The 16,808-nt window shown below is 42.4% G+C and overlaps 1 protein-coding gene across 2 annotated transcripts in view; it reads right to left on the bottom strand.

Moving 5' to 3' along the window:
* zfhx4 (zinc finger homeobox 4) overlaps positions 1-16,207 on the bottom strand; it is an 82,261-nt gene extending 66,054 nt beyond the window's left edge. Inside the window, exon 1 of one of the 2 annotated variants that reach the window (XM_067485937.1) lies at positions 16,080-16,207. The gene's annotated coding sequence lies outside the window, so the exon portion shown is untranslated. Of the gene's footprint in view, positions 1-12,229; positions 12,626-16,079 lie in introns of those variants that run through there. The other variant, XM_067485936.1, reaches the window with a different exon arrangement.
* Positions 16,208-16,808: the final 601 nt, after the last annotated feature.

Raw genomic sequence — 16,808 nt, 5'->3', positions numbered from 1 at the left:
GTCACACTAAGCAAACTGTCCCTCTCCCACGAGATTGGAGCTAAGAAAGAAGTATTCATTGCTCATGCATGTGTGTCAGTCTGTGTGTGTGTGTGTGTGTGTGTGTGTGTGTGTGTGTGTGTGTGTGTGTTTGTGTGCGCATGTGTGTTTGGACAGTGGAAAGATCATGAGACATTTTTACGTCAGATGAGTGAATCAGACAAACCACTGCTAATTTCAATGAGTGATTCTTTTGAAGAAGGAAGGGTGAGAATGAGAAGTTAAAACTCTCAGGGTGGCAAACAGGGACAACAATAGGTTAAAGGGGCAAGGGATGATAAATAAAAATACAACATCATGTGTGTGTGCATGTGCTTCCAGATCAACTGTCCATCCATTTTTCTACACAATTCAGGAAAATAAGTCACCAACTAATTGTGGTTTTGCGCGTTATGTGTTTAGTAATCTCTCTCTCTTTGTCTCTTCATCCCACCAGAGACATGGATTAGTGCTAAAATGATGACTGCATAATCCTTGATTTGCCTGTGCTAAATAAATATTAATCTAGCCTGCTCATCATGCTCTTGTAAGGTACAACATACACAATATGAAAGAGCTTAGCTGTTACATAAATCACAGCCTTATCTTTTGGATGAGGCAAAACCATGAGATCACACACACACACACACATACACCTCCTTTCTGCAATAAATGGCAAGTTGAATGGGGTGGCAGGGTGGGATTATTTGTGTGAAATTAATAATTCTGCTAAATACAAAGCTTGAAAACAAATCTCTAAAATGCATGTTTTCTTTGGGGTGTGTAGATGGACACAATTATATACTCTAAGAAAAACTAACAAATATCACTCATTAGTGTTGATTCAGACCCCTCTCTATCTGTCCCTGCCTGGCAGGTTTGTTTAACAAAAATACTGCTGGGAACATGAAAAACGAAAGCTACCATAGCTGGACTCACACTCACTCTCTCTCTCACACACACACTTAAATTGACAAGGCTGTGGTGGTGCAGCGCAGAAGAGGTTAAGCAAACACTGTCCACGTCAGTCAAGGATAGCACACACTCATAGACAGACACAGAGAGCAGTCTCTGACGCAGGCATTTTACATCCACCTGGCAAATATAAATGACTGCTTATACTGTATCAACTACCACAAGCCTCAGATTCTCTGCTTATTTTATGCTATAATAACCATAAAACAACTTGTGTGTGTAACTTATTTTCAGAGTTAAGAATAGCACAATATATTCCTAAAATGTTTGACTCATCAAGTTTAACAGTCTGAATTTAAAATGTGACATACTTTTCCAGCACCGTCGTTTCAAGAGCAGTTGTTTCAGCTGATACGGTGGAAACAATTATTAAGCATTACAAAGTAATGTGGTGACTCCAGTTACTTGGTTCCCAAAGCTGATTCCTTTTTAGGAATGGAATAATTGTCACAAATGTTACCCTTTTTTGGTGATAGATTAGTATCAGTATCAAATGACCAAAAAATATGCTGGCAGTTCAGTTAGTTAGTACATATTAGTTAATCCATGTAGTTCTGCATTGTATTTATTGGCTGTGTCAAATGGTAGTTATTACTCTTGCAGTTTGAACAAGCAGGGACACCTTGTCTCTCGATTGTGTCAAAGTCAGCTGATTCATGCCTGCTTAACCCAGAAGAAAAGAGAAGAGAGAAGAGGGGACATCTGCTTTTGCAGTTAATAATAAGGATACAGAGACACCTTGCTAATTGTAAAGACATTTCTCGGACATGGCGACCAAACCTTCCAGGCGTAACAATAAAGCTTAAAGTTCAAACCCCACTGTTTTCTAAAGAAGATACTCGGCAGGACCCTAGCCCTGTTATTACATTTATAAACATAATCATAGGGCAGGTATCCTGACTGACGCCACAAGCTATGTGCCCCTCACTTAAACATCCCTCGAGCACTTCTTTGACACGCCACAAAAAGATCATTAATGTCTTCAGCTCTTCAACAGGAAAAATATGCAGGACTTGCATAAGAAAGCACAGATGAAAACACATTTACACACACACACACACACACACACACACACACTTGTGTAAAGAGATGGTAGCAGGATGTGTGGAAAGAAACACAAATGCACATACCTTTTGCCTTTCCAAGGCTTGAATACTCATGACAGGTCTAATTTCTGGACCCAGGGAATTACTAATTAACTTAAGCTTTTGGCTCTCTATTTAATTAGAGAGGTCTCCAAATGAACTTTAGACCAAAGCCATTTGCTTTTTAAACAAACCCCCTTTTTCTGACAGCTGTTGTGAGTTTGCCCTCTTCTCATAAAAACCACAAGGAAAGCACAGTTGTTATTTATGCCATCATAGGCTCTTTTTCTGGTTACCGTGGGAGAGAAGAAAGAGAATTGGATGGGGTGGGGGGTGAGCAATGTAGTTGAAAAGTGCACATTTTAATTGGATTTTACTACAAACAAACAACTGTCAGATGTAATTAGAGTGGTTTTCAATTAGCACCACAATATTCCTTTATCAAATAAACACCATGTCACGCAAATCCAGAGCCAGCCCGCAGAGAGGGAATCAAGATGGACCCATTACCTTACTGTTCGCTGCAGGAAATAACCACCATTAGGTATAAGTGACATGACTTACTTATTAAAATCCAAGATTTAACATAGAGGAATTTGTACTTGCTGATAAATTATAAACATGAAACGAATGCCTCTTTGTTTCTGGTTTTTCCCTTCTTAATATTCTGTGTATTCGTGTGTGTGTGTGTGTCTTAATGTGACAACCAGGCTACTATTGAGGTCAGTGATAAGGCAGCTGAAGGCCAGAGTCAGCAGTATCTCTCTTTTTTCAATCTCCCTCAAATACACATATGAACACACAAACTATACTTTAAAGCAAACCCCTGTTATTATTTATTTTTTAAAATATGCATATTATATAGTGAAACGGGCATTGCAGAGATTGCGCTAGCCTTCGAATAAAAGCTCTCCCTTTAATTTTTTTTCAAGAATAAAAAAAAGAAAAAAATCACAAGGTCTCCAAATAGCTAAAAAGAAGAGCAAACCATCCATCACCACATCATGACACTTGTTTAGGTATTAAGTTAGGGAAGAGGCCCATTCACCAACCATACTTTGCTTTTTTAACAACTCCTCCAAAGCCTTCCTATATCTGCTCATCTCAGCGGTGATGAAACACGGCAAAGTTCCCTCTTTATTTAGTCTAGGGGCAGAGAACTGATACATCAGTGAAACTGCTGACAAAACCGACCCTGTTAATACCTACAATTTCATATACAAGAACATTCCTGTGCCTGCTCTGCTCTTCTTCTTACTGTCACAAAAAGGTTTTTTTTTTTGTTTTTTTGTAAAAGCAAATAATTAAAGATTATTCCATAGCTGGTGCCAGGTCAGGAAAAACAACCAGGTTTTGAGAGGGATTGTGCTAGCGGGAGTCTCCTCAAGGGAGCTGGTGAGACACATGTTTGCTTGGCTATATTAAATGAGACCTACACTGAAGGCGGAAAAAGAACTTCACATATCCCTGAAGTTACAAAATAGTACCAAAAAAATATGAATTTATTTGTTTTCTGGCTGCACCGATGAGTATTTCAACACCTGCAGATTATACGTTAAGTAAAATTTCTGTGTAATTGGAAAGGTCTCAACTCGAGTCAGATTCTTTGGTAAATTCATCTCATCTCTCATTACACTGTTTAAGCCCACAAGTCATGCATAATTAAACAGCCACTTATTCCCTGACGAGCACTGCCAGTGGCCTTGATATCCACATGCTATTACCTTCAGGAATACCACATGCCAATCATGTTTGGTACATGGAATCTGTCTGCATATACAAACAATGTGCATGTGTCAATAAGAAAATGAAGTGATTTAATAGTCTCAAAGAATATTCTAAATGTTATTTAATCTGCCATGGAACATTTTTTTAAATATTTTAATTATGTACAGTAAGACTCTTCTTATTTCTCTATTATTATTCTCTATTTTTCCTTAAAGAGTACTAATATATATACATACATCCTGTGACTAGGTGAGGAAGTGAGTGTATCATTTGTCACAAGACATCTTGTGCTATTGTGATTTAGCTTTTCTCCTGGAGAAACTTAGTCACTAATCAACTTTTTTCCCCTCTTCACTCAGGGCTTGTCTTTTCAACTTCTGTTTGGATGAGGTAGTTGCACATATTTTTCGGGTTTTGTTTTTACCTCGCCAGGTTTTTCAGCTATGAAAATACTTCTGAAAGCAATCAATAAAATGTGGCATGTAACCTTTTGTACTGTGCATTATTTTGCTGGTAAGTACAAGAGGGACAAACCTTTTTAAAACAAAAGGCTGCTGAATGCTTTGTTGAATATGAACGATGAAGGACTTTGAGGCACTCACATGGACCTGGAGGGCTGAGAAAGTGTCCTTCACAATGACTTCACAAAGGAGTGCAGAGGACACTCAATGTCACACTCGCACACACGCTTCAAGTCTAAATTGATATGCATAAATGTACAGCAATGAAGCAAAAGTTTAGTCACATCAATGAGGAGGCAGATAATGTTTGAATTTTAAATGCCCAATCACTGTTTGCTATTAGTTCAACTCCCTACCTGACTGCCAATGCCTGTCAATAGAACAAACACCCACTAGCAAAAGCAACACAGAATATTAGACAGAGACACTAACAGGAATACACAGAGAAAGCTAATCTGTGAGACAAGAGAAACAGTGAGAGGCTTCATTTGACCTAAACCTGAGAATCTCAGCCACCCTCAGGGCCCAGAGGACCTCAGATCAAATAGAATGAGTCCTCGAACACACGGGCCTGATTGTTCTTTCTCCACCCTGTGAAATCCCCCCACTTCCACTTTGAAATGAAAAGAATAAACATATTATTCTAAATGAAATACCAAGACCCATGTTTTTCCATGGCTAATATCCTGTACGAGATGGCTGATGCAAAATAGGCAGGAGAGCCTGAGAACGGGACGGCGCACAGAGGGAAGAGAAAAATCCCCCTTTTTCTATTTTCCCTTAAGAGACTGATGAAGGCCTGGCGAGATGAGGAGGAGAGAGACAGACACAGAGACATGAGAGAGAGAGAGGGAGAGAAAGAGAGAGAGAGTGAAAGAGGGTAACGCAATCCCGACTGGCGCTGGACCAACAGCAACAAAAACATTTAGATAACCGTGCTCAATAATGAACGATTTCAATGAGGACAAAAATTACATTTCCTACAGATAACATGCCCCCTTCCCATAACAGAGCCAATACAGCTTTGAAACCACGTCATGCTCAACAGTGAAGCACTGGAGTGTTATGTTAGGGGAGGGATACAGCAACTACATTAGTATCTTTTTACCCCGTCAGAGCCAGTATGGTACTGGTTGTAGGAAGATAGAGTTGGCAGAACTGAGAGACGGGGAGAAATATAGAGGCTGTATGACAATTGACTGGCTTCACTGGAAAAGCAACAAATCACTCCTCCGTCGACTCAGCCTGAGCTATAACACTATCAGTGGCACAGCTCAAACGATTACCGATCTGCAATACACACTACAAGGACCACTCAAAATAACACTCCACATACACATAACCAAGGATCACTGCAGTGCACTTGATCCTCACAGGTGGTGCGGGTCACAGTTAGAACGCTATCCCCACCTTTCCCATCCACTAAGCACTCACTTCCTTTCATGCCAAAGTCTGTCAAGTTGCTTGAGAGCAAAGAGGCAAGAAAAGAGGATATATAGCATGGAAAGGAGGCAGAGAAAGAGAGAGGGACTCTTTGTCCTCCTCCACTCAGCTCCAGCGTGTTTCTTCCTCGGGTCTGGGTGGCATTAGCATATGAAAGACGAGGGAAGGCGTGCAAAAGGTCAAAGAAAGAGGATCCTGTCCAATGAGAGACAACAAAAACAGGCCACACCGGCCTTTGTGGCATTCATGTTCTTCACCACCCAACCTCACACCCCTCCTGAAACCCTGGATCATTTCCATACGCCAGATGCAATAGCAATGATGACGGTTGATCATAAATTACTCACAAAGTCGAATCGGGTCATATGGAAGTCACGGTGGCAATTTTAGGCTGCGTCACCACTCTGGTGCCCCCTCCTACCACTACCACACACACACACACACACACACACACACACACACACACACACACACACACACACACACACACACACACACACACACACACACACACACACACACACACACACACACACACACACACACACAGACGCAGGCATTCACATAAAAACACACCTGCCTCACAGTTCCACAGTTCCCTCTACTCAGACAATATCCGACCAAATCCTTGGCAAACATCTCAATAAAGGAAAATGTAAGTACAGTATAGTTTGATTTGATCCATGAAAGCCGCTCCCTTCCTTCCATGTAAATGCTACCTGAGCCACATCCATCCACTACATAATTGTACACTCCAGTGCTTTAGGGATGCAGTTTACTGTATACATGGAGGCTTAGGAACCTGGAGCTTGCCAGGCTTCACAGTTACTTTATTATCATACATATTGCCTCACGTTGTAGCTCACGTCCGCTGGCATCTTAACAAACAACCAGAAACACTGGCCTGGCGTTTCCGGGGTCCTCTCCAGCAAACACAGTCCTTCACCAGCAACAGCGGCCAGAGACAGAGGGACTGGAGGGAAGAGAGGGAGGGCAAGAGGGAAGAGGGGTAGAGCATTTCATCTCTCTTTCATCTCTGTCACCCAGTCAAGCGTTCAATGCTCCATTCAGCGCCTGCCCAGCATTATGCAAAATAATGCTAATCCCCCTTCCCGTGCTTCCACACTTGTATAAACCGCCGTTCCTGCCTCTGAAAAGCAATTATATCAGTTTACGTTCCTGTCAAAAACAGGATTAGCATGCAAGTACTAGTAGCACCAACTAGGCCCAGTCTCTATCCACCTTTGGCTACTGGGAAGCACAGAACATTAAATGTTTGTCCACCCCCCCACCCCCCCTCAAAAAGAAAGTCCTGCTGCTTGGTTGGGGGTAGCTATAAAGATGTGTTGTAATTAGATATGTGCATGGAGTGAAAAGAAGGGCTGAAAGTTACAAAGGCAAAACTCCTTGTGTAGTTCTTTTACGTCCATGCTTTTCTTCGCCACAGTCTCAGTCTTGTACAATAATCAAAAACAAATTCAGCTGTGTCGCTACGCAGGGCCATACCAGTGTCACACAGAGTCACAGCCGCACCTCTCAGACAGCAGCGTACACATGTGACACACACTGACTGACACACGACACACAACTGAACTGTTGTCGCCCCGGCCGCCACATTGCCGCCACATGTGCACAGGCTTGCCAGTGCAGGAGTGCACATGCAAACACACACACTAGGCAGACAAGGAAAAATGGGATGAGTATTTTTGAATATGCAAATGCTCATACAAGTGGAGCGTGTGTAAATAGGAGTCATTGTGAGCTGGTTTCATCTATACAGTCGGGCCTCTCTCTCTCTTTTACCCCACTCACATTTTAGGGGGAGAAGGATGGACACCCATCCCGACTTACGACATATCAGAGGACATTAGTCAGCACAATTAGCCAGGTCGTCATGGTGACTAATGAAATTTGGCAAAGTGGCCAGCCAGAGACTTAAATGAGCTAACTGGTTATGTGCTAGCATGGAGGGCTGGCTGGCTGCCTTACACACACCCATTATTCTCTTTTCCGTCGTGGTGGTACAATGGAGTCACTTGTGTCTCAGCCGATACCCACTGGCGGTACAAGCTCTCCGCCTGACAATTTGCATATGTTAATATAATTAAGTGCTAATTACACTAAAGCTCGCATATTCACAAGCACCTCCCCGGGAGCTACGGAGGGGCTTGATCTCGTTCCAAGTCTTTAACCCTCCTCTGCTTCTCGCTCAGTGTGTGTGATAGAGAAAAAGTGTGTGTTGGCGGTGGTGCCCCGGGGCTGACGCAGGAAGCCCCCCTCTTTGAGACATAATGCTATGCTGCTGTGGACTTCTTAGCTTCTCCCCCTACAGGCCTCTCTAATCCAGGAGACCCTGACACTACTACTGCAGACCATCAAGCCTCTCAGACACGCGCATACACACACACACACACACACCCCCACACATACACACACAGTACATAACCAAGTGAATATCACACCTTTATCTTTAAAATATTCAGCTGTTAGATAGCTCTTTGCAACAAAAGCTACCTGCTTTGAGCTTTTACATAATACATATTGCATAAAACACTGCCTGAAAAACTAAAGAAGTCTTCTAAAGACAAGTTGGCTCATCAGAATCAAATACTACAGGTGCAAAAAAACAGCTTGTTATTAAATAAACTGCTCCAACAGGGAAACTCTTACGTGAAGAATTTATTATGACTTTATAAATTCAACCACTAATCATCGTTGTCAGGACAATTCCAGATACATTCAATACTGAATCTCCTCAAAGCTGGTGACCAGAATGATAAGAGTTATTTGAGTCCTACGCAAGAGACAAAAAATCTACATGATTCCCCTCAGTGAATATGAGTGTAGAGATTTAAGAGTGTGTGCATGACTGCTGTTTTGATAATGGAGGACAGGCGGTTGTGCTTTTCACATCGTAATGGCCGTGAATTAGGGAGGAAGCCAAGCGGTCGTGCTACAATTAGAGTTCTTTTGTGCTCCTTCCTCTGTCGCTTTCCCCCTCTCTCTTCTTGTTTTCACTTGCTGACACTCTCCCTATCAAGAGTACGTTAAAACAGTCCACTCTCCTCTGCTGCAAAGGCTGAATGTATTGTGTGTGGGGAGGGGTGAACAGGGGAAAATTCACACTGGGCTGCTGCTGGACACGCACATACACATGCATGCACACATGCAGCAGATGGTACAGGAAGGAGGATTAAATAAACACACATGCAAAGACACACACCTATTGGCAGACAGGCGGCTCTATGTGCACTGTCCCTTAATGAATGTCTATAGGGAGTCAAAAGGGTCCAAGCTCATTTAGTTGACTCTCAATGAGATGCAGCATTATGACTATGGTAATACTCTCCTCCCTTCCCTAATAATCGTACACAGGTCATTGTGTCAGAGTGATTCATTTCTATCACACACATACGCCAGATGTTATTATGCAGGAAAGTAAATCTCCCCAATGGATGTCGATAGACTTCTATGCAAAAACGGCAAAACGCTGAGCAGCAAAAGAAGAAAAATATACTGTTACAGCAGAGCCTAGTAAGCTACAGTACACTATTCGCTCAAGCGTGATGGCTGGAAATGCAGGTTTGGATGTAAGTGTGTGTGTGTGTGTGTGTGTGTGTGTGTGTGTGTGTGTGTGTGTGTGTGTGTGTGTGTGTGTGTGCGCCTTTGAGGGGGGAGCTCCCCTTCACTAATACCTGCTACTCGGATTACCACAGCGTCTTAAGTATTCAACCAAACTCATATTTTCCCTTTCTGCCGTTTTAGCCAAATTGACTGTCTTTTACACTGTAAAGCAGTGATATAGCCCTCCTTACTAAGGGCCTATGGGGGAATCCACGGAGAAGAACATTAAAATGCAGCGATAGCCTTGTTGCAAAGCTCCTCTCTATTTCTTTCTCTCTCCCTCTCTCTTTCTGCAGCAAAGGCTTCTAAATCATCCAGCCTCCTCTATTAGACAGGAGACTTATTGAGGTAGAAACCATAAAAAATGAAGAAGGGAAATTTAATCCCTGAAATATTGATTTGCACATTAATATCAGATAGGCAGAGGGCAATCTAGCCGGGTGGAAATGACACATTGTCGACCCCTAGGAGAGGCCCGAGCCAATCTTCTAGCTGCATGTGTCTTGGGCCCAGGAGTTATAGGACAGACTCAGCCCCTGTCTCCCTCACTCTCTCTCCCTCTCCCATCCTCTCCACCTCCAAGTACCCTCTCATCTTCTCGTGGCCCCCACCACCCCACCAGGCCACCCCCACCCACCTCCATCCGCACCCTTAATTAAGGCTGCAATGCTGAAAATGCATTAGCTTTTAATAATCAAGAAGCATTTTCAAGCCAACAGCTATTGTCCTCGCAGGGTTGTCTGCCTCTCTCTTACACTATATGTTTTATTTTTTTAATCCCTCCCCTCTAATGCTACCAGTAAAATGAACACCACAAGCTGCTTAACTAACATGTATAGAAATACACACCCAGCCTTTGATAGTGCTAAGATACAGAAGAGAAAAACAAAAACAAGGGGTCTGGGCTTCTGCAAACATAAACCTCAAAAATTCCTTCATTTGCAAGATAGGAAAAATAAGAGATTTTTTTTAGAATGAGACAACACCATCATTAACTGATGAAATTCTCTGTAATTAGACAAGATCATCTCCTCTCAAAATTCAACTTATGATTTTTTTTTTATTAGGCCTAAGCTGGGCATTTTGTAATGAAATATAGTATTTTATGCAGATGCAATTAAATTGTCTGGCAACACAGACAAAAAACAGTTAATGGTTTTATCAGGCCATAAAACTATCTGTTTTAAGTCAACGTGTTAGGGATAGAAAAACAATATAATAATAATAATAATAATAATAATAATAATAATAATAATAATAATAATAATAATAAATAACGGGGCTAATTTGCTCTGACAACACACAGGTATTTCTGTATCTTTGATTAAAAAGTAGTTTAGGCTTCTATATATTTAAACGTATGCGCAATAAATAATCGAAACAAAATTAAAAGTATAAGACGTTTAGATAAATGCTTTAAAAGCGTGTATTTTATGGAAGAAATGCGCTCTGAAATGCGTACCAAAAAAATCCAGAAAAGCCGAGTATAAATAGTATCAGCCCTGTATATCCTTTATTGGAGCAACGTTGATTTGGAGCGTATAGTCTCTCCAGACACACACACTCACTCACTCACTCACTCACTACACCGTTACATGCCGGTGTTGGAGACTGACTGGCCCCTTGGCCCTGATGTTTTTTTTTTTTCCCCTCCCGTGCGAGCGATGTCCCCCCTGTCACCGTCGCGTCCCAAACCGAGCCAAGTCTATCTACCTACTTCAAAAAACTAACAGCCATCCGGGCGCAAAAAATACGTGAGAAGCCCTTCCTCTACGCACAGTCTCTTCTAAATTATTATAAAACAACCATAAACAACACCTTAAAGATGATAACACAACCAGCATATGCGGGATTAAAGAAAGGGCCACTTTCTATGAGAAAACGTACGCAGATGCGGACGAAAGGTGGAAATGGAACTTAAAGACCACGAATGGAAGGAAAATTTAAAAGGAGTTCACATCAATAAATATCAATAGAGTATATGAGTTTTGTTAACATTGTGGTTTTCATAAGAAAAACATAAGGGCGAGGAGCTGACTGGCTCTGAAGGGACTCGCTGTGCTATCAGCAGCCCAACGATCGGTCTCCTTCCTGGGTAGCGCAGCCACCCACGCCTCGGTAAAGTGAGATTACTTTTTAAGGTCAGCAGGTAAAGATGTATGGACAATTATCGGTAAATGCTCGCTTCTTTTGTAAAGATCCTTTTGGGAAGAAGGCTGCCACTTGCACAAATTTAAACACACAGACTCGGGGTCGTGTCGGGAGACGGATCGTGTCACTTCGGCCGTGAATGCCTAGAAGGTGTAAGAAATCCGATGTGGCTTTGAGCTCTGCGGTGCATCCATGTTATGTGACGAAAATGAAATGTGTGGTGGTTGGGAACTAAAATGAGGAGTCGGGAAGTGGAGAAAAACATCAAGCCGGACCCCTCGGCGAGAAAGCAGCACAAAGCGGACATGTCCGAAGGATCGGACTCCTGGAAAGGCAACACCATATCCGCACCGCAAAGCCACCAAACGGGAGAACGCTCGTCTTGTCTCTAACGTGGAGTGCTCGGTGTGTCTGTCCACCACATAAACTCAACAGCAATCCTATAAACTTTGCAAAACGCATGTCTGGACGCGATTCCCCTACTGTAACACCACGGACACATGCGCCTCCGATCCTGTCAGTCGCTTGTTTTATTGTAGCCAAAGCGCCGGAGTTGCACTAACATCACGATATCCGCCTTTATTCTGGACTAAAAACACCCAGCACCTGTTATCCAAACAGTCCCGATGTCAAAGATCCACCAGCGAGATAGATAATCGATACCCGACCCCTAAATTTAACACACGCACCCCAAAGCACTCAATAAAAGTTAAAGGTAGAGGAGGAAAGGAAAAAAAAACTTACTTTCTTCCCCCTCCAAAGCCGTCACCTCCGCTTCTCTCTTTGCTCTTGGGTTTATAAAACAGTCACATCCAGCGGCTTGGGTTACTGGACAATCATAACGTGAAAAAACAGGGAAACTTACAATAATCCTCCAACTTTACATTGGGAAATGGGGGTAAAATCACAAATGTCAAACGTTCAGAGAGCTATCCCTTATTTTGGTTCCGGTGGCGGTGAAACGACGTGTCGACGGGCTGCCTCGCAGTTTCTCTTGTGGACGGGGGTCGGGAAACGGAGGAAAGGAAATGAAAATCCGATATGTCTTTATTCTGCTAATTATTATCGTTTTAGCCCTGTTTAAAAAAATGGCTGATTAAGTTGAGTGCGCATGTCTTTGTGTGTCTATTTCCCGATATGCACTCTGGGAATGGGTAGAGAGACAGAGAGAGAGAGGGCGAATGAGAGAGAGAGAGAGAGAGAGAGAGAGGGAGAGAGAGGGAGGGAGGGAGGGAGCAAAAGAGAGACGGAGAGGGAGGGCGAGAGAGGAGAGAAGTGTAATTAGTGAGTTGATCAACAGTCTCCACATTGCAAATGACGCGCACACGGAGCCCTGGCGGCCGCATAGGTCCATGCGCGCAGAAAAATCCTTTTGTATGGTTTCTCTCCGAGGACCAAATCACATGCAGAACAATGGACAACCGTCTCCTGAACAGCAAACAGGCTGGACTTAGAATTACTTAGAAATACTCAGAAGTCAGTTTTTGTACAAAAACAAGTTTTGCAGATGCATATTTCTGAACCGTAGTACAGAATGCTCCACTGTTTTCCTTTTAATTCGGTTTACCATTGTAAAATGACTATTTTATTGTGCACTATTTTCATGATGATTAAGTGTGAACTATGATAGCTTGATATTATTGATTATGACACTACAGGTGAATTGCCTTTTCCATGAAGTGCAAAAGATTCCAAGAAGTGCTGGCATATGAAATACTTTCTATAAGGTCTGGAACAATTTATGGAAATGAATGGAAAATGAGTACTTTGCGGATAACATGTTTTTCTTAGTATTAATATGTCTAAAAACAGAGAGAAAACACCTGAGGATCAGCGTCAGAACCACAAAGTCGTTTTGTGCCGTGCATCAGAACGTGTCCGCACATACAAAACATACTATAGGTAACATCATTTATGTTGGAAAACACACCTGAGAACTTTACGCTACACGTTGTTTGTTGTTAGTTTGATGTTTATTTATTATATTATTATCAGTATTCTCCATTTATATGGGGGATTTTTTTTATCTGCAAGGGAGGCAGTTGCATCTTTTCTGCTGCACAGCTATATGGTAGGCTATACATTCAAGTTTAAAACTCAAAACCACGAAGCCTCACAGAAATCCACCACATGTCGGCAAGTCTTCGCTGCCCTTTCGGGACCGCTGAGGCCCCGCGTGGTTTCAGTAGAGCCAAACTGCAAAATCCAATAGAGGGTCACACAAAATTCCCTGTCTCTATTCAAAGCTGCACTCAGCGCCGTAACGTTTAGTGTCCTTACAAGGTGCATCGCATCTGTTGGCCCTGTACCCCTCGATGCAAACCGTTTTCTGTGTTTCACCCTCGGTTCCCTAGCAGTGGCTTTGGGCTAAAGGAAGACTTTGGAGGGAAGTTGAAGATGGAAAAACATCGAAGCTGGGGGGTGAACTGAACAGCATGTGCTGGGGCTTGGGATGTGATGTTAAGGCTGCTGCTGGCAAGTGAACTACTAGGTCTACTTTGCAGCCACATTGACAGAAGCCTACTGCACCCGAACCAACTGGATCCTTAAGAAGCCAAGAGTTCCGAGCCCGACTCGACCCGAGGCTCTTTATTCTGGGTTTAAGAGGTCTCTGACAAAGGGTGTGGGTGGGTCGAGGTGTGGAACAGAGGCGTCACTTTTCAACCGGATCCAAGGCTCCTGCTGCTCCCGCTACTGCTGCAGCTGCCTCCCTGTCCTCCAGGGGGGTTTTCTAGCCTGTCAGCCTTGGGAGGCGTCGCTCACAGACGGCTTGGAGACTCGAGTCTACTCGCTGCTGCAGCGGACACGCAAAAACTCCACCGGGGCCGTGCGTTGAGCTTCTCAAAGCAGCATGGAGTGGACCTATTTCTAATTTGCGACTTTGAAACACCCCAAACGGAGGAATTTTGTAGACATAAACCACCGTTATTTTTCCTGATTTCATACAAGCATCTCCAGTTCTGAGAAAGGATCTACTTATTTTCCACTTTCTAGTGACAAAATGTACCCGCGCTGTTGACATTTTCAGCGGAGTTGCGATTGTTATTTTACTTGTTTTCAACCAAAAGGGAGAAAGTACAAAGCGGATTTAGGGAACTGATATAGGCTGTAGCTTATCTTAACCTCCTGCGTTTTGTAAATCCCCCCGGTCTCCACCCTCCCTGTCTCCCTGCAGACGATGCTCTTTCTCCGGAGGACCGCTTAACAATAGACCGCGTTAACTAATATTTCGGCCAATTTCCATATCAGCAGCATCCTCAATTAATTATAGATTTTTATCTGTAAACTCCGGTCTGCTGTGTGCGTGTGCGAGCTTGTGTGTGCGTGTGCGCGCGATTGTGCGAGTATTTGTGTGTTCTAAGGCAAGTGGCACATCAGAAACCTACACCAGGGTGGCTGAAATTAAACGCTTGAAATTCTGGGGTAATTGTCAAATATTAAAGGCATCGTGTTTGTTTTGTTTTCTAAAAACATTTATTGACACGTGAAAGGTAGCACTGAACACTCACAGTGATGCCACTACAGTAGATCAATGACTTTGAATCGTCCGGAGATTATTACCATATTGGCTTGACACACTGGGAGATGCCATGGGATGGGGCCATTGTTGGCCCATCAATATATTCTCTGAACTGAAAGAATTGAAAATCTGTATTGATTTTCTATTTGATGTCTATCTGCTATATTTTTTGCAATAAAAAACGTGTTAATTCTGTAGCCCGTTCCTTTGTTTACATCAGAAAGTCACTTGGTCAGTGTTGTCTGGCTGTGCGTACAGACTTCCACCTTGTTTGTCCTATGCGTCGGCGCCCTCATGGGGTTGCATGGCTGACCCCTCTGCCTCAACAGGACACACACAAAAAACACGCAAAAGCCCACAGCTCTGACCTGCAACCTGTCACAGTGACCTACTGGCCAACTTTCGTCCACAAACACAAGCACAAACACCGCTTCATAAATGCACACAAAACACACCGGTAAAAGTTAAGTGTCATCCTTTCAGCTATTGATAACAACAATAATAAGGATTTTAAAAAAAAAAAACTTTTCTCCTAAATGTATTATTCTTTTAAAAGCATTTCTATTCGTGTATTTCTACAACAACAAGCATAAATTCAGAAACACAGAAATCCTCTGAATGTAAAGTCCCTCGCAAGTCGTCGCCTGTGTTAAACTGAGCTCCAGAGTTGTAAAATCAATAAATTGCAAATAAATCAAAAGGACACAATTGCTTTTGTGATTTCAACGAAATCAATGTAAGAAAAATGTTCTTTCACATATTTGCTGAAAACATAGACTATACCACATAGAGGGGGACAAGCACAATTTGCTCTAGCAATAAAAAGGAAAAACAGAAAAAAAAAACAGTGACAGAAAAATTAAGTTTTTGCCCATAGATCCTCAACATAAACTCTCACGACATTTTCACACTCAGCCCTAAAGCCATCCAAAAGCGGTCCATAAATATGCAATCGTTAAAAAAAAAAAAAAACTTGCAAATTTACCTCCTCTTACCTCTGTTAAATCCTCACAAAACATTCAAAATATAATAACCCATTAAGAGAGAAGATAAATAAATGTATATTGTCGGTACCTTTGGTATAAAGCATTCCGTTTTTCTTCTTTTCTGTCTTTCTCTTGCTCAGTAGCGATCCGATAATAGCATATGGAAAGTGTTTTCAAAATGCCCAGATTTGGCACATTGTCATTGAAAAGAGAGGAGCGCAGTGATGCGGTGCTACAACAGGGGAAATGAGTTGCGGATTGGACGCAGCCCGCCTCGGTGCGGACTTATCCCACTTTAATTTAATATTCCGCAATCACACACACTTGTGATGGCATATAATTCAAGGAGAAATTCAGAGGGAAGGAAATGCTTTTGTGTGTGTGTTTTTTACACTACTTTATTTGATTAAGGAGAGAGGCAGCACAATATTGTCTTTTCACCCTATTTCCCTTCTTCTTTGCCTCTCCCCCTCCCGACTCAGTTTTTATATTTTTATACATGAAGCAATAGATATTTATTTGTTTGTATTTATATCATTTATTTAAAAACCAACATCTCCGACTTCTGCGCAACGGTGTCACACTGAAATAATCCCTAACATAAAATCGAGACCTATAAACGCTTGTTTGTAAAACACTGAACCCAAAATCAATGTATTGGGACATTTCGATCGATTATATAAACGAAAATCTATACGCAACATGAGACCGGTATCAGCCCACTCTTCCGCTCCCTTTTAAAGAGAGAGAGAGAGGGAGAGAGGAGGGGTGCAGAGAAGAAAAGGGAGTGCTTGGCTAAAAACGAAGACTGTCAATG

This window comes from Channa argus, chromosome 19 (genome assembly GCF_033026475.1).
Source record: "Channa argus isolate prfri chromosome 19, Channa argus male v1.0, whole genome shotgun sequence".
NCBI lineage: Eukaryota > Metazoa > Chordata > Actinopteri > Anabantiformes > Channidae > Channa > Channa argus.
The sequence above is the reverse complement of the archived record's forward strand: the minus strand, read 5'-3'. Positions and strand labels throughout refer to the sequence as shown.